Source organism: Peromyscus californicus, unplaced genomic scaffold (assembly GCF_007827085.1).
Source record: "Peromyscus californicus insignis strain IS unplaced genomic scaffold, ASM782708v3 Scaffold_7__1_contigs__length_154581171, whole genome shotgun sequence".
In the NCBI taxonomy this organism is placed as follows: Eukaryota; Metazoa; Chordata; class Mammalia; order Rodentia; family Cricetidae; genus Peromyscus; species Peromyscus californicus.
Window position 1 is genome coordinate 70,084,466 of NW_026294595.1, and position 22,330 is coordinate 70,106,795.

Below are 22,330 nucleotides of genomic sequence, written 5' to 3' on the forward strand. Positions count from 1 at the left end.
GAGGAAGACCAAGAATCACAAGGAAACACTAGCATAGCCTCACAAAAAATCTCACCCAATTCTAAGTGACGCAACACCAGGAGTTCACTAGCAGCAATTAACAGGAAAAGGGCCTCAGCCAAACCAGAAGCTCTGAAAGTAGCAGTTGAGGCCCGAAGTTGGTTCTGTGGCAGAATTGGGCATCAGAATGGCAAAGCTCCCATTGGCAAACCCAACTGTTCCTCACACTTCAAGAGCTCTGGAAAGAAGTCAAGCCCACCCCGAGAATTCTCACTGAAAATGACAAACCCAGTGGGAAGAAAACTGCAAGGGTATTGCATCTGTTTTCCCTCTCCCACCGTAAAACATCTGGAAACAGCTGCTGAGAGAAGCAGAGAAATTGTACCAGGAGGCAGAGTCTGGCAGAGGGACATAGATCTCGAGCTAGATGTTATCTCTCCATCATAAGGAGATATATAGCTGCCACCAAGCCAGTGACGATCGCATGGGCACAGGATGACGAGAAAGATCATTCCAACAAAGGAAAGGCAGAATCTGAGATGTCCAATAAAGACTTCCAGAGATGCCACCCTCTCCCCTCATCCTTAGTCAATAAATAAAATAAAAAGCAGCTCTTTAACTATGGGGCCTAAGGGAAAAGCCAGATGATAGTGTGAGATGGGGTCAAAAGGTCACAAACACTGTGAAAGTAAGTACATCCGGGCTTGCAAGATGGCTCAACTGGGAAAGGTTTTCGCAGTACATCCCTGGAGCTCTGTGCTCCATCCCTGGAGCCCACATAAAGGTGGAAGGAGAAAGTCAACTCCCAGAATTTGTCCTCTGACCACACACACACACACTCACACACACACACACACACACACACACACACACACACACACACACACACGAGGCTGTGGCACACACACCAACACTCATCATGCATGCGTGTGTACACACACACACACACACACAAATTAAGCTTTTTAAAAATAGAAAGTACATAAGTATAAAGAGGCTCTGTTTTGAAAAGCAAACAAAAATATGTAAGAGGGAACTGCCTAGGCATAATCATGATTTTAAAAAAATGGAATGACATCAGTGCAAAGACGTATCTACTCATCACTACCTCCCCTCCCCAGGAAGCAACACATACACCAAGAAACAGACTAGAAAATAAAATTCAGGGTCATGGACATGGCTCAGTGGGTAAAAGGTGCTAGCCACCATGCCTAATAAACTCAATTCGATCCACAGAAACCAGGCAAAAATTAAATTAAAAAAAAAATCAGAGGCAGTGGTGTGCATCTACAATCCCAGCACTCCTATGTTGAAATGGGGGGGGGGCAGAAGGATCCCCTGGAAGTTCTTGGGCCAGCGAGCCGAAAGAATGCAGCTCACGATAGTATACAGTGAAACATGGTAGTATACAGAAACACGGTAGAAATTGAGAAGAGACTCCTGAAGGTTGTTTACTGACTTCCGCGTGTGAGCAATGGCATACATGCCTCCTCCCAAGCAACAATAAATAGATAAAATTCAAGAAACAAAAGAAAGATGCTTCCTATGTGCCTTTAACTGAAGACTAGGCCAACCCAGGCACGGGTTCATAAAACAACAAAATTACAGGGGAAGTGGGGGGGGGGGGAGTGGATCTGAAGAAACAACAGAGGCCCAAACAATGCCATTTCAAAAATTAACAAATAAAAATGCCAAAGAGTACAATCAACCCAGTGTAATAAAGATTACCGTCATAGGCTTATGGACTAAAACAAAATTATGTAAAGGAAAAAGGCAAATATATTAAGTAAATCACGGAAAACTCAGTGATCAGGAAGAATAAAGGTGAGTAACAAAATAATAATCATGACTATAGGTGTCATTGGAGGAGCAAAATAACAAATGAGGTAGAAAAAGTATTAAAAGAAGTAACAGAAGAAAATTTCCCTTAAAGTAACAACCTTTAAGCAGTGTTTCTTATGAAACAGGCGTGATTCTATGCACTCTGTGTATAAATAATCCCAGCAGCTCTAAGAGGTGTGTATTTACTCTTACAGATAAACAATTTGAGATATACAGAATTTAAGTGACTTGTTGAAGCCCTCCAATGAATAATATTAAGTGTAGAAAAGCTTACATCCCCATCCTACACAGTCTCACTGTGTCGCCCAGCTGATCTTGAACTTTTTTTTTTTTTTTTAAAGACATAGGTTCTGGAAATACTTAATTTAAAAGCTCACAACTTCAAAAGAAAACATCAGGGCTAAAAACGAAAAGGACTTTTTAGGTAGTCAGTCACAAAACGTAGATGTCCAACCATGAGACATAATCATGCAGGCAGCCTGCTTCACAGTGAGACTCAAAGCCGAGACACAGAGAAAGCTGCTTGCCTTTCTCAAACGGTTCAGCCCAAGAACAGTAGGCTTTGCAAACGCAGAGGCAACATCTACAAATGAGCTCAATGGAACAGGACCAATGAGCTGTTTTAGAAGAGAAATGTGTTTACAGCAAAATCTAGCCAGTTAAACAATAAAATGAAATAACTCAAGAATGGAGAAGACGCAGTAAAATGATGCAGTAGAAGAAGTAAGTTCTAGACAATAGCTATGAATTATGGGTATGTGCAAGAATGAAAATGACCCAGAACCTGATAATGCACAAATAAAAATAATATTACTAGATACCACTAGTAAAACAGCTGCTATAACCATGGAAGCAGCTCAGGGAAGCACCTGGGAAGTTCTTAACTTACATAGCAGGGAATAAATCAACGCCCAAAGTCAGTCGTGGAGGGTGAAAGACCCACTGCCACCTGTTAAAGCATTTCCTAGCCCTGCAGAGCACTAGCAGGGATACTTTAAGAAAGGATGTGCCCAGAGATTTAAAAAAAAAAAAAAAGCTTACTTGAGATTTAAAACATTCTCAATCTGTTTTCCTCTTTGATTTTAAGTAACATTCTCTGTAATATTTTTGTTTTAAAATAGCAGGACAAGCACAATCCTATTTTATGTGAGGCTAATAATATTTTGAGGATCTGTGTCTCTCCATGAGCATCCACTCAATTCTTGATTTAGTTATATGAACCTAGAAATGTAGCGGTCTACTTTTTTACTTCTTTATTTTACAGTGATGGGAGCTAGAACCCAGGACCTTGGGCAGACCAGGTCAGCTCTCTACCATTGAGTAATATCCCCACTCTACATAGTAAGAGGGTCTCAAACTTGAGATCCTCCTGCCTCCATCACCTTAACGCTGCTTTTATCCACACCTGGTGACAAATTCTTTCTAAAAGAAACAAACAATAAGGCGACTTTTATGTAAACAAGGAAGCACAGACTGGGGAGCTGGACAGGACTTATTACTTCTTTTGTTTTATAAAGTAAATGAATCAGACAGACACACAGACAAAAACACACAGAGACAGACAGACAGACAGACAGACACACACACACACACACACACACACACACACACACATATCAATGGGAACAGTCATATAGTCTATTCCAGCTGTATCATATATATTTGGTAGGTAGTCTGATATCTTTCTTTCTCTCTTTCTTTCTTTCTTTCTTTCTTTCTTTCTTTCTTTCTTTCTTTCTTTCTTTCTTTCTTTCTTTCTTTCTTTCTCTTTTGTTTTTGTTTTTCCGAGACAGGGTTTCTCTGTCTGTCTTTGGTGCCTGTCCTGGATCTTGCTCTGTAGACCAGACTAGCCTCGAACTCACAGAGATCTGCCTGGCTCTGCCTCCCAAGTGCTGGGATTAAAGGTGTGCACCACCACCGCCCACAGGTAGTCTGATTTCTTATAAGGAAATTAAGCACTACAGAAGACTATTTGCAAAAGGAAAGGTTTTTGTTTGTGTGTTTGTTTGTTTGCTTGGTGTGTGTGTTTTAAAACATTGCTTCCACTCCTTTCATCAGAAATAACTAACCATCTCTACCATCAGATAAACACGATTGCAGACAGTTTTTATGCTGATATAAGAAGTAGTGGATGGATAGATGGGTAGAGGGCTGAGCAGTGATATCATATGTACTAGTTTAACTAACAAGATACCGTTTAATCTCTAGACTGTGGTATTGTCTAAAGTAACTTAAGAAATCAATGGCAGAGTTATCCATAAAAGCCACCCTTTGAAATGTATAGTTTAGCATCTACATGCTGACATTTAATTGCTTTCTTGAATGTCAATTCTGCTGGTTTGGTATGTATATATACAGTTCTACTTCCGGTGTATATCCATGACTGACCCTCCTGGTGCTACTCTATAGCGTCTTCTCTGCACCCAGAGAAGGGAACTAACTGTGCCCCTCTGACATGGAAGGCCTAATACAGGGATGTCAGAGCAAAGGAAGTGTGGATGGAGTCAAGAGGATTAAGAGAGGAAGAGGGCTTAGGTGCAGTGATGTGGCTTCCTGTGTGTGGGCAGACATGGAAAACAAGCAGACGTGGCCTCACAAGAAAACAAAGCTTGAAGAGAAGAGGACTGCAGGATGGGATGAAATCCTAGCAGGATCTGTTTTCACTGCTTACAAATACTTCGGCATACACGGCTGTGAATAGAATCGGTGATGCAAGAGGGGTGAATCAACCTCACTTCGATCGATTCACTAGTAAAAGGGTGCCAAAGCAAGGCCAAAAAGCAGCTTTAAAACAGGGTGTGGTGGTACATGCTTGCAATCCTACTGCTGCTTAACCAAAGACAGGAGGAGCTCTGGGTCTCACGCATAACCAGCCCAGCCCAAGTCATGAGCCCCTGGCCTGAGGTGAGAGAATGTGCCTCAAAGAAACAAGGTTGGTGACTCCCAAGGAACAACACCCCTACACACACACACACACACACACACACAAACACACAAACACACACACACACGTACACAGACACACATGCACATACATACACACACACATACATTCATGAAAACCCAAACACATCACTCACACACTCATGATCACACAAACACAACACACACAGACAAAAAGTATTCTTAAAGTGGTCTACATCTAATACATCTGGGACTAGGACACGTGGCAGACCCAGGTGGCCAAATGAAAAGACTCACTACAGGTGACGGTGACACTATTTCCTCTGGGGACACAGTTCAAAAGCCACGAGAGCAGCTCACCGAAGGCATAAGACACACAATCGAGAAGTCATTAGATATTTAAAGGTCATTTTCTCCCCAGGCTGTGAGCATTTTTCACACCAGGAAGGGACACACAGTGCACACAATGGCAGGATACCCAAGAACTTCACTGCTTTTCAGAGTTGTTTTGTTTATTTGTGGTTTTTTTTTGTTTTGTTTTTTGAGTCAAAAGTTTTGACTGTTTGTTGGTACCCCAAGTCGTACAGGAGGGCCTAATTAGTCCCTAACACATAGCTCCTCACAGGAGTCCAGTCATCCTACTAGAGATTCTAAAGCACTGTCACTGGGCTTGAAGCCACAGGAAGGAAGAGGAGAGAAGGAACAGGAAGTAAGGAGGCCTGAAGAAAGGAAAGGCTGGGGGAAGGGGAGGACAACAGCAGCTTTCCTTAATGATCTGGACCAGTTTGGGACACCTGCAGGCTCTCTGCTCCTTTTTCTTGCCCTGCCATATCACTCTTCAGTGATGGAGATGTAGCTCACTTGGTTGTGTTTGCCTAGCATGCATGAAGCCCTGACTTTGACATACGGTACTTCATAAACCAGGCATGGCGGCGCATACCTGTAATCCCAGTACCCAGGATGAGGCAGCAACATCGGATCATCCTTGAGTATATAGTGAGTTTGAGTACAGCTCTGACTACATGAAACCCAGTCTGGAAACACCTCTTCAACACTGTCACTAGAGAACTCTTCCGGTCAGAGGTCTTTGATGGCTCTCCAGGGCCCCTCAGAGTTAATACAATGTCCTTTGCTCAGCATTCAGCTTCCTCTACAATCTGGCACCTTTTGGGCTCCCTTTGTTCCCTGTTACCATTCTCGTCACCCAATGTTCCAATAACAATAGCCCCTAAGGTTTCCAGCATATACTATGCACCCACCACTGCAGATTATTGTGGAGTTACAACAGCCAGACACGCCTGTGCTCTTTATCTTTCTATCAAAATCCCACTCACAGCACAAGCCTGAGCTCACAACGCTCCCCACCCCCTTGAGCTCCTACAGCATCAGCTCCTGTAGCTTTTGACCTCTAGTTATTATCCGATTCATTTTGCCTTGAATTTGCAGCAGTTTAAATCTGTTTTGATTTAAACTTGCCCCTGTAAGTGGTAAGTGAATGAACATTTGCAAACCTACTATGGGACTTTCTTAGACATTATCTAATGTATCCTGGGTTGCTGTGTTGCCAGAGAGGCAAGTCAGTGGGAAAAAGCACCTGTCTCCAGGCCTAACTGAGTTCCACCCCCAGAACCTACTGGGTGGAAGGTGTTAACTGACTCCCACGGGTTATATATCCTCTGGCATTTACATGCATGCAGTGACATGACACACACATACAAATACATACGAGTGCTTGTTATATTATACTGGAAAGAGAGGGGGGTTCTGTTTGAAATCTGAACTCCTGCAGATAGGAGACTCCTGAAATATGTTTCCTTTGAGAGACTTGGCGGAATGAAAATGAGTTAGATGGATTATTTCACAATAGCAATAGCAATTGTTATTGATAATCCAATAGCACTGAGACAAGACTGACAGAAATAGAGTCCTTGATAAGCCTGTCTTAGGACAATGCCCAGGCCAGGAAATGGTACCATCTGTTTTCCCTCCTCTTTTCTTTCTTTCTCCCCAATCCCTCGATGCTGCTTGTTCTTGTTTACTCCATCCAGGAGCTCAGCACCCCATCTCCAGTATACTCCATCCAGGAGCTCAGCACCCCATCTCCAGTATACTCCATCCAGGAGCTCAGCATCCCTTCTGCAGTCAACTCTACCCAGGGGCTCAGCACCCCGTCTCCAGTATATTCCATCCAGGAGCTCAGCGCTTCATCTCCAGTCTGCTTAGGGTCAATTCATACTAAGCCAGGAGGTTCTTATTTCAGACCAGTCATGACTTCACTGATGTTCTATGGACTTGAGGCAAGATGGGCTACTTATGCTTGCTCAGTTTTTCCTGGTACAAAAGAATTATGAACTAGGTAGTCTTCGGGGCCTCTATCATTTCTAGAAAGTTCTTAATAGCTTATGATGAATGAGCATATGCAACATGAACAAAGAATCAACTCATTCTTCAGACTAACTTGAGGATCATGTAAGCAGGGTAGTTGGGACTCTGTCTTCCAGTCTTTCTCCACCGCCCCCCCCCCCACTTGTTTATGTGTGTACTAATGTTCTATGTGTGTTTTCCTGTTTGAGAAAAGGGAGGAGAGACAGGAAGCTGCAAATCTATGAGAGTACATCATTAAAAATTGTTTTTCATTTATTCAAATGAATACCTACATGCTAATAAGCATTTCTTGGTTACTCTACACTTGGAATTACCATGTTTTTTTTTAGTCAATGTTAATGAGAAACTAGTGAAGACTAATTTTAAATAAATTAATCTTATGGTAGAAGATCACTTGAAAAATCCACAATCCTACAGAATCCAGCAAAAAGCACCAAGAAATAAGTTGCCTTCATGTACATCTAACAACATCCTCAAGGACATCCTGTCGGATAAAGGAATAATCGAATCAACAGGGCTGCCTGGATGGCTGCAGCAAGAAGCACGTGATGGCTGATTTCGGCTAGATAATCAATGAGAGCTTGCTACTAGCCAGTGGATCTAAATTCAGCTATTTTTTTTTTTTCAAAACTATCAATTAGACCTTCCCTCAGACAAGTGTGCGTGAGTCAATGCAGCATTTGTACAGGGACACTGTGCTCTGTCACATAAACTCCATGTCAGGTGTCTTCATGAACAGGCTTGAACCTTCAGCTTGATGCTGATGGAGACCACTACAGACCCCCACAAGCCTCACGATGCAGAACCCTGTGTGTGACTCTTCTGCTGGATTAGGGAACTGAAAGGAATCTCAGGGTCTCTGCACAGCAAGGTTCAGGCTCACACTCACGTTCATTTACACCAGACGTGGGCTGAGCTCTGGGAGTCCACCAAGGCCATCTTGCCCAAAGCCATGTCACAATGGCAGCAAATTAGAACTGCTACAGTAGCCCCCATAAAATCAGCTCTGACTCCAGAAGGACTGCCACTTTGCTGGAAGTAAAAGGTATGTGCCTTGGACAAAGAAAAGAATTCTGAAATAAGAAAAAAGGAATAAAAATAATCTACTCTGATCAGACATTTTGGGCAGTGTAGGGGACAAGATGATAATGAAATTGTGAAGAAAAAGCAAGGATTTGGGAAGAAAAACAAGCGACTAATGAACTCCACAGGGTGAACCATTATTTTTAATGCAAACAGAAAGAGCAGGGTTTTTGTTTTTGTTTTTGACAGTGAGGACCATCTAGCTAATACAGGTAGTGCTAGCTCATAAGAGACCAAAGTACTAACCAGACCACACAACAGCAAGCTTTGAGCTCAATGCCATTACATCAATACAATTTTTTAAAAAAGAAAAGAAAAAGAAGGAAAGAAAACCAAAATGGTTAATACATTTTTGCTCAAAAATTTCAATACAATGTTTTTAAGACTCTTTTCTCAGGATTTTTTTTCCTCTACTAAATGCTTCTCCTAAAACCAAATACATATTTTTCTATTGATTTCTTGGATATTTTTGGTAGAAACTGCTAGCATTTTGTTTCCTGAGAGAACCTTTCCTAAAGATGCAGTTTTTAAAATCCAGAACATTAAAAAATGATTACTATTTTTTCAAGAATTGTGTGATTATAGAGTAATGACAATTTTAAAACGTTGGCTCTCTTTACAGCTCTCAGAATGTCTTTAATTATCAGGCAGAATTAACTGACTTTTCTCCTTTTATACTTGTCCCTAAATCAGCAAGAAATGGGGAGGGGGGTGCATGAGTGGGTCATGTATTCCAGAGAGTAAACGTTTACAAAAAAGGGGAAGAGGTAACAGATTTAATAGTAGGGTTTCAAAAAAAATAACACTTGATACATAAGTTCTAATATTTTTGTGCCTAGCATTTGGCTTTATGTACATACGCTCTTTCATGAAGACAGTGGCGTAGAATTTCATTTGACATGTAGACTGCATGTTTAAACCTACCTCAAACGGCCTCTAATTTTTACTTCTTGGGCTCAGACTATATTCCTTTCCTTTTTCATTTTAAATTTTAGTTTTGAAAATTGTTCTGGCATTTCTCATTCTTTTTTTCCTAAAATTTCTCATTTTCTTAACAAAATCATTAGTAAATAATAATCGAAGGCTCCAACTATACAATTATATCACCAACTGCTCTCCTAATGATCTCAAGGTACTCTACAAAGACAAAATCCATTTCTCTTTTTACAAGATTTAAAAATTTGACAACTGCATTTTCTTAGCAGAATATTGATACTGAAACATTCTAGACGACTTCTCTTAGGCCATACTTTGTATTCTCCTATATTCAAAGCTGGAGATTAAAATTTTATTCAAAGGTTTTTGGTTTAGCATTATTAACTATAATTGTATAATACTATAACAAAGATTTTTTTAAAGAATTAAAAGGATTCTGGTGATTACATCAGATTTGAGGGTTACTTACTTTTGAACAAAAGACCACCTCATGCCAGAAATATGGCTAATGTTTAGTTATGTTATGTGGCAGATCTCTACTCTGATTTTAGGTGAAATTTAGAATTTCTATATTCTAATTCACCTTGGACTAGCATGTAGCTCCATGCTCACACTGAATTTTCCCAGACACAAGGTTAAATCCCATTTTTTAGATGAGAAATATGTGCTTGGATCTTAGTGTGTATGTGTTTGTGCACACGCACCTAAGTGTGTGTGTGTGTGTGTGTGTGTGTGTGTGTGTGTGTGTGTGTGAGAGAGAGAGAGAGAGAGAGAGAGCGCATCTGCACAGCTGTACACTTCTGCATAAACAAAATAGCCATTATGAAATTAACAGCACGTAGTCCCATCATGATTGCACAATTTCAGGGTTTCCACCATGTTATTGAGCTGAGCTGTTGAAGTCAGCTCCCTATATCCACCTTTACCTTGTCCTTTCTGACAGTAGTTCCTGGCTGGTGATGTACTTTTCCCTCATCCTTAGAGAATTTTCTGAGACCTCAGCCTCCTTATTCTATTCTGTTCTTACTAAATGTACATTAGTCTCCCAGAGTACAAAACATAAAAAAAAAGTCTCAGTCCCTTAAAGAGAAAGAATAAACATGAGTTGATTTCCCTCTCTATCACAACACTTCTATTTGAAAAAAAAATCTTTATAAGCCATCATTTCCTCAGTAAGCAGCATATGAATAACCAACAGAAAGATGGGGCAAGACTCAGGGATAGAAAGATAGTGGTCCTGTTCATCCTGTCTGCTCAGGAACGGCAGGACAAAAGATGGAGCAAGTTCATAAGGAATTCCATCTCCTGATTCACTTCCTTTCATTTTCTCTGTTCCACATTAGAAAACACATTTAAGTGCAACAGGTGCCTGAACACACTCAAGGAAGAAAAATAATGAACAATTTGTGAAATTTTGGGGAAAATTATGAGATTTAGATTTTTTTAATTTATGGAAATTTTTATTAAAATTCACTAATTCTGGAGTGTGATTTTTTTTGAGTAACTGTCAGAATTTGGCAATTTAATTTATTATAAGACTTTCATGCATTTAGAGAAAACATAAACATCCTCTAAAAGCAAAGCAGAGTCACCATTAAGTGAAATTTATAAGTATAAGCATCATACATAAAAAAAAGGATTTGGATATGTCACGCTAAGGCCTATAGACTTATAATCTATAAACATGAAAAGAAACAGAAGAAATAAACTCAGAGTGAAAACATAAACTTAAAAATTATGATGTTAAAAATATGCTCTCAGTTTAAGATTTTATTTAGAAAAAATATTTGATCAATATCTATATTTCTAACTCCCCAATTTTTAACTAAAACAGAAATATTAACTTCAAATTAAAGAATGAATATAAGCATCAGAAAATGGTATATTTCCCTCAAACAAACACATCACTGAATGAGTATGTAGCTCTGTGGAAAGCTATATTTCCTTTGGATCAGGTGAAAAGCTATTATTTTATAGCCACAAATAAAATACTGCATGAGATATTTGAGCTTTGATAAAAAGATAACCTTTACTAAATTATCTTTAGTACTGAACAAGTTAGTAATGCAGAAAACAAACACACACAAAAAAAAGGAGAAAAAGAAAAAGAAAGACAAAGCAAAGAGATAAAATTCCCTTTTAAGTCTCAGATTAGCTAAGAGGCATCTTACTGAGAAACAAGATTTTAAATTGAAAATAAAAATCAATGATACAGTTCAATTTTGAGGGGTTTCTTTCTCTCAAAAGCACTTCCCTTGCTCACAGAATTTTAAATCATCACAAAAAAAGAAAAGAAAAAAATCCAAAGCTAACAGCTAATCCTTAAAAAAGCAATGAACCTATTTATTTGTTTATTTTTCTTTGAATGCCATTTGCTTGCTATTTGGTATGGCAGCTACCATTTTCCTGACTGCTCCACATTTCAACGCAGCTATTTCTTGTGTAAAACTAGCTGAGACAGGTTTTTTTCCTTCCTACCAACTACCTGAGGGGTAACTTTGGGAAGAAGCATCTATGCTTTGGAAGGCTCTGAAAAATATAGGAAAATACTAGGCTGGGCATTCATTTCTATGACAGTTTTAAACGCTTTCTTAAACTTTTGTTTAACAAACAGCAGGCAGCAGATTTAAATTCAGAAACCTAGCCAGACAATTGTTTGAAAATTCTTTTCAGAGTTTTATTATAAATGATAGTTTCCATGCTCTGTTGCCTATATATACATTTTCCTTTTAATTTATAAACTAAACATAAAGACATTTACTGGCTGGAAATGGTTTTCCTTTTTTATTAAAACATTGTCTCATGAATGTGGTGTTAATGCTCAGATAAGACAGGAACCAAATAGAGCTTAAATGTTCAGGAGGCTGATTTGCTCACTGACCCTTCCTCCGCTGACAATGGCAGGGTCTTCAGAAGATTGTGTTTGGGCTCCTAGAATCTGCTTTCTGCTTTGCTGTTCTTACCTCTGGCCCAGTTGCTCTGGTTAGCTCCCATCAAAGAGGAAAGAAACCTCTTTAATGAAAAAATATCATTCCTCTCACTTGAAAAAAATAAAAACCCAAAACAAAACTAAAACAAAAAACAACAACAAGAAACAACCCCAAAAATCCAATAATTACCAAAACCAAGGTCTTCCTACATAGTTGAGGCTAGCCTCTAACTCATAGGCCTACTACAAATGCTGGGATTACAGAACATTTAATTTGTTCACTTAAGGCCAGAGAAGATCTATCTCTGTCTGTCTGTCTGTCTCTCTCTCTCTGTTTTTGTTTGTTTGTTTGTTTTTGTTTTTTGAGACAGGGTTTCTCCATGTAGTTTTGATGCCAGCTCTGTAGACCAGGCTGGACTCAAACTCACAGAGATCTGCCTGATTCTGCCTCCCAAGTGCTGGGATTAAAGGCGTGCGCCACCACTGACCAGTTTATGTGTGTGTGTGTGTGTGTGTGTGTGTGTGTGTGTGTGTGTGTGTGTGTGTATGTGTGTATTTTTGAGGATTGAACCCAGGTCTTGCACATACTAGGCAAGCTCTCTGCCACTAAGATACATCTCTGGCTTTTATTTCTTTGTTTTATTTTTAAAACAATCCTCAAATCTGGATCTTAAAGATGAATTGCCCCTGGAGATCATGACTCCCTTAGAGTTAGCTTAGACAATCTATCAGATGAGACATTAAGCATTCAGTGTGGAATAAGTCACTGTGATTTAACTAACCAGAGTCTATGACATAGAGACCAGGAAGCCCCACGCAAAGTCATCTAGGCAGCATAGCCCAATGCACAGCACTTGGGAAAGCTTGGTCCAGTCGACACACTGATAGGGACCATAAACTCTAGAGTCTTCTCCTCCCTCACGACATCTAATGACTTTCTAATTACTTTTTTGCTTGCTCATTCCTCATCCAACCACCCCAGGACCTCCCTTATGTAGATCTGGGTCCGGAGGGACCTGTCTCAACAATATTAACAGTCCATATTGGTTGACACCATACTGCAGGCTAAAGGTCCAGACTGACATCTCATTTCATCTTTCCAGCAATCTCATGAAACAGGTACTTTCAGTATCTGTGTTTTACAGGTGAGGACATTCTGTCAGAGATGTAACTAGTTCAAGCCATGCAGTGGATCGGGGCAATATTTGGCAGGAAACCTACTTGGTCTTCAAAGCTCATTGCTCTCAACCATGAAGCTTCCCCGTTTCCCCCACTGCCGCCTACTGCTTCCTCCAAAGGATGCAAAGAGACAACAGGACCACTCCTTAGGCTGTGCCTGACATGTCCCTGAGCTTCTGTTTATGATGTGTAGAAAGAAAAGTGGCTGAATAGAAGCAGGGAGGGTGGGCTCTGGTTTTAAATATAAAAAGGTCTGTGGGAGAAGATGCCAATATGTATGCAAACTAAAAGAAAAAGAAATTAATCCTCAGGGCCCCAAACCAAACTCCTGAGTATCTCTTTCTTGTCTTTGGAATGTCTTAGCTCTACTTGCCAGGCTTGTGGTACAAATGGTGGCCTTGGCCCTTAGTTTTCTGGAATTATCCAGGAAATGCAGGGTCTACATCCTATTTTTCCTGTAATCAACACTAATGCTTACAATCAATATGCAAAAAAAAACCCAAGGAGGACAAACTATATGGAGAACGAGAAGATCGTCGAAGACACTCAGGTTTCTGAGACTCTGAAGAGTGAATTTAGAAGAAGAAAACAAAGAAGATAAACCATTCATGGGAGGGGATGAGAAACCATCGCTCACAAAAGCACGACTTCTGTTAATCCTTGGGGGAAATTGCCCGGACTCAGAACATTTACACTAGCAATCGGCTGTGAGTAAAGCTTGAATGGAAAGAGCCTTAGGTAGACTGGCTTTTGGACAGACAGAAGGGTGGGGTTTTCTGTTTTCTTTCATTTTTTAAGGTCAAAGAGAGGTTTGCAAAAACAATTGCGATTAAATTCAGTCATAAAAAAAAAAAACCCAGGAAGTCACAGCATTAAAGGGGAGATAAAACTGGAAAGCAGTGGTCTACAAGGGAGCATGTGAAGGAGAAGAGACCTTCTTATGAGCCCCTCTGCGGCTCCTGGCCTGGATAATCCTGGGCACTGGCAGGCTATGGAGCAAATGGACAGATGCTTCTAAAAAAAAATATGATTTTTTTAATCTGTCACTCTGGGAATAGCTCTGGTCCCATAGTTCCTGAGTCTATGGGCTAAGCCTTTATGACATTGCCGTATGTATCAATTGGGAGGAAAAAAACCCAACCATAATAACAGTGACAAGATTAGAAAGAGCTATCATGTACTGAGCACTACATGGAAAGCAGTTTACATGCACAATCTCATTTAATTCTCGACAGAGTATGATAACAGGTGTCATTATGATCCCCATTTTACAGATGAGGAAGTTGAGAAAATGACAGCACGTGATTTATCTTCTATGAATTCTTACAGCTTAACTTCACAGTACCAACCCACTTCTTTCCTGCTGAACTGGAAATTCATAGACTTCACCCCACCCTCTGACAATTCGACACAAAGCTTTTGTAGCCCTCATCTGGCCTTTTCAAAGATGATCATCTCCCAGCAGTGACTCCCATTGGCTGTTCAAGGACTAACGTGGAATAAGAGCATCTGACTCCCCGCTCCCACTCACAGATACATTAACATCTGATCAGTACTAGAGTCAGCAAATGACCCCTGGCCTCCTCACTAAAAGGCAGAATTTTAGGGGCACTAAAGACAGATGAAAAAAAAATCTCTTAAAGACCAGAACTAGTCTGAAAAACTAGTCTGCCCTCTGACTTTCTATGTTTGGTTGAGCCTTTAACATGCCTGTTTTCAGGCTGGGCTGTAACTTAGTGGTAGAGCACTTAAGCATCACATAGAAGGGCCAGGGCTTCATCCTCAGCACTACAAACAAATGAAAGAACAATCCCCTTCCCGATAACATCCATTTTCTTCTTCTTAGAGACATTAGCAGAACTGCCTGCCCTAAAGTCTGTTGCTGTGTTATCTGGAAGTTGTCAGTCCACTAACCTCACAGGCCTGGACTCTCCTTTTCAAGGGACCCTTTGAGAGGCTCTGGCTAGTTGTGACTCTGCGTCGTGGTCAAAGGCATTCAAGGAAATCTGTCTTTGCTGTGAACCCTAAGGTTGTGGATCACTGCACAGCTTCACATAAACTTGTCTTCCTTTCACCAGCCCTCAAACTCTGCCAAAAACACTACCTAAAAGATGGGTTATCTCTGTAAGATGCCTAGGACTAGGCTGGTTTGGACATCAGCCTCCCTCTTCTCCCACATCCACTTTGCTTCTCAGACATTGGCTGGCAGGCCAGGTCTGTATTTGTTCTAAACAAGTGCTCTATTACATTCCAAATGCTTGTTCTCAAACCAGAAAGGACCAAACATCACAACACACACACACACACACACACACACACACACACACACACACACGGGGCGGGGGGAGGGAGAGAGGGAGGGAGGGAGGGAGGGAGAGAGAGAGAGAGAGAGAGAGAGAGAGAGAGAGAGAGAGAGAGAGAGCAACAGTGAAGCTAAGTTTTTTTTTTTAAAAAAGGAGAAAGGGGAGGAGGGAAGGAGTTAAACTCAAGATTTGATGATGAACCCTAAACTCAAATCTTTTTTTTTTTTTTTTTTTTTTTTTTTTTTGGTTTTTCGAGACAGGGTTTCTCTGTGTAGCTTTGCGCCTTTCCTGGAACTCACTTGGTAGCCCAGGCTGGCCTCGAACTCACAGAGATCCGCCTGGCTCTGCCTCCCGAGTGCTGGGATTAAAGGCGTGCGCCACCACCGCCCGGCCCTAAACTCAAATCTTAATACCATAAACTGAAAGCCTTTGAAGACTAGAGAAACATAAGGCCCATGGAGACCAGGGCTATATAGAAATCCCTGAAAAATTTATAAAATGTTTATGCTTTTCTTTTCAGGAAAGTAGAGTCTATTGCTTCCATCAGATTATTAAAGGAAGAATGATTTCTTTGTAAGTCCAGTGCTTGAGGAGAAGACCTGATACACACTGTAGGGACTCAATAAGTCTTTGTTAACTACGTGTTCAACAGCAGCAGAGTCAGTGCAAGGATGAGAAGGGTGTGAATGCCTCATTTACAGATGGAGAAATTGAGGCCTAAGAGGGGCATAGATGATTCATAACCTGCATGAGCCTGAGTACTCTTAAGTATTTACAAACCTATTTTCACCTTGTATCACTTGGTGTTTTTTCTCCTTGTCTCTTTTTGAAGCACAGAATCTTACTTCCTAGTTAGAAGCCAGCACTAAGTGCATCTGGGAGAAACAAAAGCTGTGAGAGCCCTTAGAGCTGGCCACTACAGCCATGGATCTGAGCTAGCCCACACATCACGGCTGCTGTTCCCACATATATATGTCCTGAGGATATAATTAACATGGCGTCAACATGGCTGCCATTGGCGAAAGTGCATGAGGCAAACAGTAAACTCAGGTCTGGGAGAAGGCTAAAATTTAAGTTGCAAACTGATCTTGGCAAATAACTATCCCATTAGCAGGTGGTCTTCAGAATTAACCGAAGAAAGAAAAGAGAGGGAGAAGAAAAAAAAAAAAAGAAAAGAACAGTCTATGAGATGGCTCAGCAGACAAAGGAGCCGAGTGTGACTCCTGAAACCCACATGGTGGGAGAAGAGAACTGACCCCGGCAAGTTGTCCTCGGACCTATGCCCAGGGGCTGTAACGTGTACACCCACACAGATGCATAATATAAGTAAACGTAAAACAGAGAAGAAAAGAATGGGGAAGAACGAACCCGAGGGACAAGAATCAAATAGATCTCCCATGGTGAGAAGGCTCCCAGGAGAATTCAAATGGGGCCTACAACCATGTTACCAGATCACAATGTAGCCATCAGACAAGAAAAGCTAATTCAGGTACTCTGCTCCCCAAGAAAGAAGAAAAAAATGAGAAAGAGGGGTATTCATCTCATCAAGCTCCTTCCTGCTGGCAGAGGCTTTGAAAATGACCGGCACTGGGATTCTATGACACAGCAACTTTCTTGGGCTGAGACTTGCTCAGAACCTCAAAGTAGCATGGTGAGTGTCTCAGGGAAGAGATGAGGGCCGGTCTAACCTTCTATCAATGCCCCCAGGACGTTCCTAGCTAGAGAGACTTGCTATCAATACTCCCTTGAAACCTTGCGTTCTAAATGCAAGCCATTTTGGGAAAGGAATCTGTTATGACATCCTGCATTGTATTTATGAATAATCTCTATGGTTTGGTAGTGATAGGCAATATTTAGTGACTAATAAATGAAAACCCAGAGAAGACCATGTGGGTTGGAGTCCCAGCTAAGTGATCTACGTAAAATTACATAAGCAACTCAATATATAAATAAAATGGAGAGATTGGCATTAATGTTTATATTATATGAGACCTCCCAGTTTTTGCATACCATATCTATATTATATACTATACTAAGTTTGAAGTTTAAGCCATCAGTGGATTCTTCCAACATCATTAAAACAGATTAACCTACAGACAAGAAAACCATACCTCCCCAATATTGCTTTCTTAGCTGTCCTCACAGGTCAGCTGGAATATCAATTGAGGAGGAAAGTGAGTTGATCTTAACTTCTTAGAATTAACATAACCTATTTCTCAATGATATATTCTGGGAACCTCAGATCCTTATATGTAAGAGGAGGAATTCAAAAGAAGTTAGGACTAGCCAGCAATCTGACAGCTTTACCCTCACTTTACATGGTGGGATTTATAGAAGATTCCAGTCAACTTGCTTTTTTATTTGAGTTCTGCTCTCAAATTGTAAAAAAATTTAAAAATCCCTATGACCATCATTGAATTAATATAGCAAGTCAGTCCATGACTTAACAATCTGAAGGTTTTCTTCAGTGCAATATGCTTCTGTTCTTTCAGCCCCCCCCCCTCTAAGATTTAAGGCAGCTTCCTAGTTGGGCTCAGGTGGCACCTAAGGATTAGCTTGGTAGGTCTGTTTCTCCCTTCCTCACAATTCTACCAGTCCCTGCTTTCAGTCTCTTTCAAGCTTTGAACTGAATCCCCCAGTAAGAATCAAAGTATGACTGAAGCCTGGAAAGCCAGCTAAGTGAAAATTCAGAAGCAAGGAGATTTTCTGGTTGCTTTCCCCTCCCTAGCACCAAGGAATCATTAGCCTAAAAGTTTTTCTATCCATCCTAAGCTGAGCTCCACTGAGATGTCACTTAGCTTATTGGTATCTCTGAAGAAACTGACCACAGCAAAAGACTCCTTAACTTCCCCTTCCTTAGGGGGCCTGAAACAGCTTAGAAGATGAAAGGAAGATTGAATCGTAGGTCTCACTAAATAAGGCCATTGTCCCTCAGAACTGGTGGTTGTGGGAGCCTCCAAACACACCCAAGTCCTGCTTCTAGGATCAGAAGTAGGTTTGCCTCTTTGGTGCTGTCTTTCTGCTGACCATCTTTGATGGATGCATTTCTCTGAGGACTGTTTCCAAATGCTAGACCCCTCACTGCTGCCTTCTGGCCATGGAAGGAATACATGGGGAAGCCTTGAGGCTCCCCAGCGAAGGCCATGCATGGGTTGGCATCTCTCCACTCACCTGGGACTCCTGAGATCCTTCAGTCAGGCTTTCCAGCTTCTGTAACCTCTGAGACTGCCTCGCTTGGGTGATCACCCCTCGTGCCACCACTCGGTATCAGGACAGGCTCGACTACCTAAAAGGCAACAATATGGGCAAGGTTACTTAGCTGCCTGAGAAGCAAGTGTGAGACTGTGCACTGGGGTATATTGCAGGCAGTCAAGGCGTGGGAGGCTGGTGAGAAGGGAAAAGAGCTGCCAGGGCAGGGGGCAATGCTGGTTCAAGAGGAGAGCTTTTCAGAGATGACCAATGCATCTTGCTGTTGAGAGGTCCCGGAGATAATCTGACACTGCAGGAAGTATGCCTGAAATCAGGCTCTGCCTTCGCCTCTAGCCTGAGACAGGCAAAACAGAGCAACTTAGAGCAAGCATACATCCCCAATAGAAGACTGAAGGGGGCAATACAGTGTGTGTGTGTGTGTGTGTGTGTGTGTGTGTGTGTGTGTGTGTATGTATGTGTGTGTGTGTATGTATGTATGTATGTATGTGTGTGTGTGTGGTGTGTCGGGGGGCGGGGGGAGACATTTGAAATGACGTTGGGCGAGCGGCTGGAACAGTGAAAACCACAGCAGGTAAAGTGGGCCCCAAATGAGACAGCTCAGCCTGGCTTGGGTCACTTGCCTCTTCTCATTGAAGACAGGGGGACTGGAGGGGAGGGGCGGGGGTCCTGTGCCTCCTTTACCCTATTTTTACCTCCGGAGAAAATCACTAGTCTTGATTTTTAAGACAGGCAAAAGCTACATTAGTTAGTTGGCTTGGGGGGGGACTAGGTCTTCACTGCAGCTTTGCTAATACTTCCCACAGCACCCCATCTACCTCACTCCCAGTGAAAAGCAGATTGGAGCCAGAGGCTGCCGGCTCTTCTACAGGCCCCTTCGGGGGTTGGCGTCAGATGCAAGCGCCTAGAAGTTTCCATCAAGGCCCCTGACTCACTAGGTGAGGGGCTATGCATTAGAAGTTTAATGACTAAAGAGATTATGCCTCCCCCCCCACAACCTTTGCCTGCCTCCCTCAACAACGGCAAACTGGGTTCAGAGGGGGCAATGGGCTCCCACTGTCCTCAAGTGATGTAATCACCATACGCAGGAGAGAAAAGATGCAAAAAGCCACTGATTTTTCACTTATTGAGGAGAAAGGGGAAAGGAATATTTGCACTGTCCTTCCCGGAATGAGAGACCCCCCCCCTTCACAGACCCCCAGCAGGACCCAAAGTGAGCAGCCTCGGCTCTGGGCTGCAGCTGCTAGGCAGCAGCGGCGGCGGCGGCGGCGGCTTTCAGACAGCAACAGTTGTCTGGCTGAGGCGAGGCGAGGCGAGGACTCGCTGCCGCACGACGCCTTCCGCTGCCGTGCTCTAGGGCCCTGGAACTCCGGTCCCAAGTGTAGCCCGGGTGGGAGAGATGAGGGGACTGGGGGCACAGGAGCTCCGAGAAGCCTGTGCTCAGGTTATTCAAGCCCTTCTATACGAGTTCACTTCTCTAAGGTCACCTCGCTCCCAAATCTGGTGAATGGTCAGGCTTTTGGAGAGGGAAGGGCTTCCTGGCTGGGGGTGGGGGGCGGAGGAGGTGGGATACAGTAAGCAAAAGACAAAGGAGTAGGTGAAAGGACACAGGGTGAAGCTATTTTTAATCTAACGTGGCTCTCCTGCTTCTCCCTCCGAGAGCTATCGCTCCACAGACGGCCCCAGGTGAGAGGCAGGAAGAAAATCCCCCCCAGCTTTTGCTCCCTCTCCACCGCCTGTCCAGATCTTTGAGATCCTTTTACTCTTTCAGAAAATGCATTCGGAGAAGGAAAAAGTCCTTTATCTGGGGAGGGAGACCCTGATTTAGTCCTGGAGCCTGGAGTCCTCACGTTCTGTGCCTTCTCACGTACTGAGCAATTACCGGCTGCCTCTGTCCAGCATTCTCAGCATCCCTGAGCCATTCCCTTTTTTCAGGAGAGGGTAGAGAGGGTAGAGTCTGGGTGGGTAACTACGGGACCCAGAAATAATGGTGCACAGAGTTTGTTGAAAGCAGAAAGGTTAGGATGCGGGGGAAATTCAGGCCCTCCCCGAAAACGGGTAGCTTCGCAGCCCTGGGGTCATGGGCTATCACATCCCTAGACCCATTCCCTAGCTACTTTTCATCTCCATGGGCACTTGCGTGTGTCTGGTGTGTCCTTCTGGCCCAGTCCTTAAGGGCAAGGGCGTCTAGCAGTGTTCCTAGCTAGCGAAGGGCACGGGGCACAAAACGTGTTGAAGGCCTGATTTGTACCACTTGTAACCGAAGTGGTCACGACTGCAAAGAGTGAAGGGGGAGGAGGGGGGCCCACGGGCTCTCCCCTCTGCAGCTTGCCTCCCTCCCCAGGTCCGGGCGCCTCGAGAGGCCAGCATGGGGATGCTACGGCCGCCACTGCTAAACAACCGCAGCTCCCAGAAGCTCTTTCCCCGCGGGGGTTTTCCCTAGTTTCCGCCTGTTTTATCCTCTTCTGAGCTACTTAGTTTTGAAAAAGAGGAGATGGGTGGGTACTGGAGCCTGCAACATGCCTGAAATCAGGGTGGAAGAAGGTTCAGAAGGAAGGCTCCGGGGAGCGGGCGGTGCCTGGGTGTTTCCCCCTCTTTTTCGGAGCTACCGGATTCACGGAGGTTCATCTCACCTCCTCCAGGTTCGGCGCATCCTAACCGAGGATGCTTAGGGCCTACCGCCCCTCCCTCAAGGGTTTCCCCTCCCCCCCCCATACTGCAGACTCTAATCCTTTGGGTCAAAAATGACCGTAAAATGTCCTAAATTGATTCATATTCCAGGTGCTGAGTTGGCCCTATAACCATGCCCCCCTCCACTTTTTATTGTGTGAGTGGGGATATTTGGGATGTGGGGTGTGGGGGAACGATACAACTTCTGTAAACTTTTATTACATTTTAGCTTCTTCTCACTTCTTCGAAAACACACGCACGCCATCCTCTCCAATTTCCCCTGTGATACAAAGTCGATTAAAAAGTTGGGGGCGGGGGACACGCCGCGGGAAGGCGAGTGACCAAAGCCTCCCGGAGCGTGGAAAGGACAGGAAGGAAAGAGCTGATTTTTCCGTGGAAAACGGGGAGAAAGACTGGGGAACTCTCGGATGGAGCCGCTTCGGGAAGGTGCCGGCTTCGGGCGGTCGCTGGTAGCTGCAGTCATGTCGCCGAGCGCGCCCTCCGCGAATGCTTTTTGGGGTAAGGGCTTCCGGCTTTTGAGTTATGTACAGCAAGCCCAGACCGCAAAAAGATTCGCGAAGGGCAGTCTACCCGCTTCTTCGGTCCGCCGCCGCCGCCGCCTTTAGCCCAGCACGTCTCCGAACCCCGAAGCCGAGGAGGCTGGATGTCCCCGGCGCGCTCCTCCGCGGCTCAACCTCCCCACCCTGCGCGCCGCGCTTCCCTCCTCGCGTCCCCAGACCCATCCTTCTCTCTCTCTAGACAGTCCGAAATCCTCCGACTCAGCCCTGCACAACCTCAAGAGGTAGTGGAAGGCGAGAAGGGTAGCTCGGAGGGGGACCCCAGATCCCTGAGCCCAGCCTCCACCCCTCTCGCTCTAGCACCCCGAGCCTCC

The 22,330-nt window shown here is 43.3% G+C and overlaps 1 long non-coding RNA gene across 2 annotated transcripts in view; it reads right to left on the reverse strand.

Moving 5' to 3' along the window:
- LOC128100666 (uncharacterized) overlaps nucleotides 1-22,330 on the reverse strand; it is a 110,880-nt gene that overhangs the window by 63,580 nt on the left and 24,970 nt on the right. For both annotated transcript variants that reach the window (XR_008214884.1, XR_008214883.1), the window contains one exon: nucleotides 18,733-18,847. This is a non-coding gene — a long non-coding RNA (uncharacterized LOC128100666). The remainder of the gene's footprint in view (nucleotides 1-18,732; nucleotides 18,848-22,330) is intronic.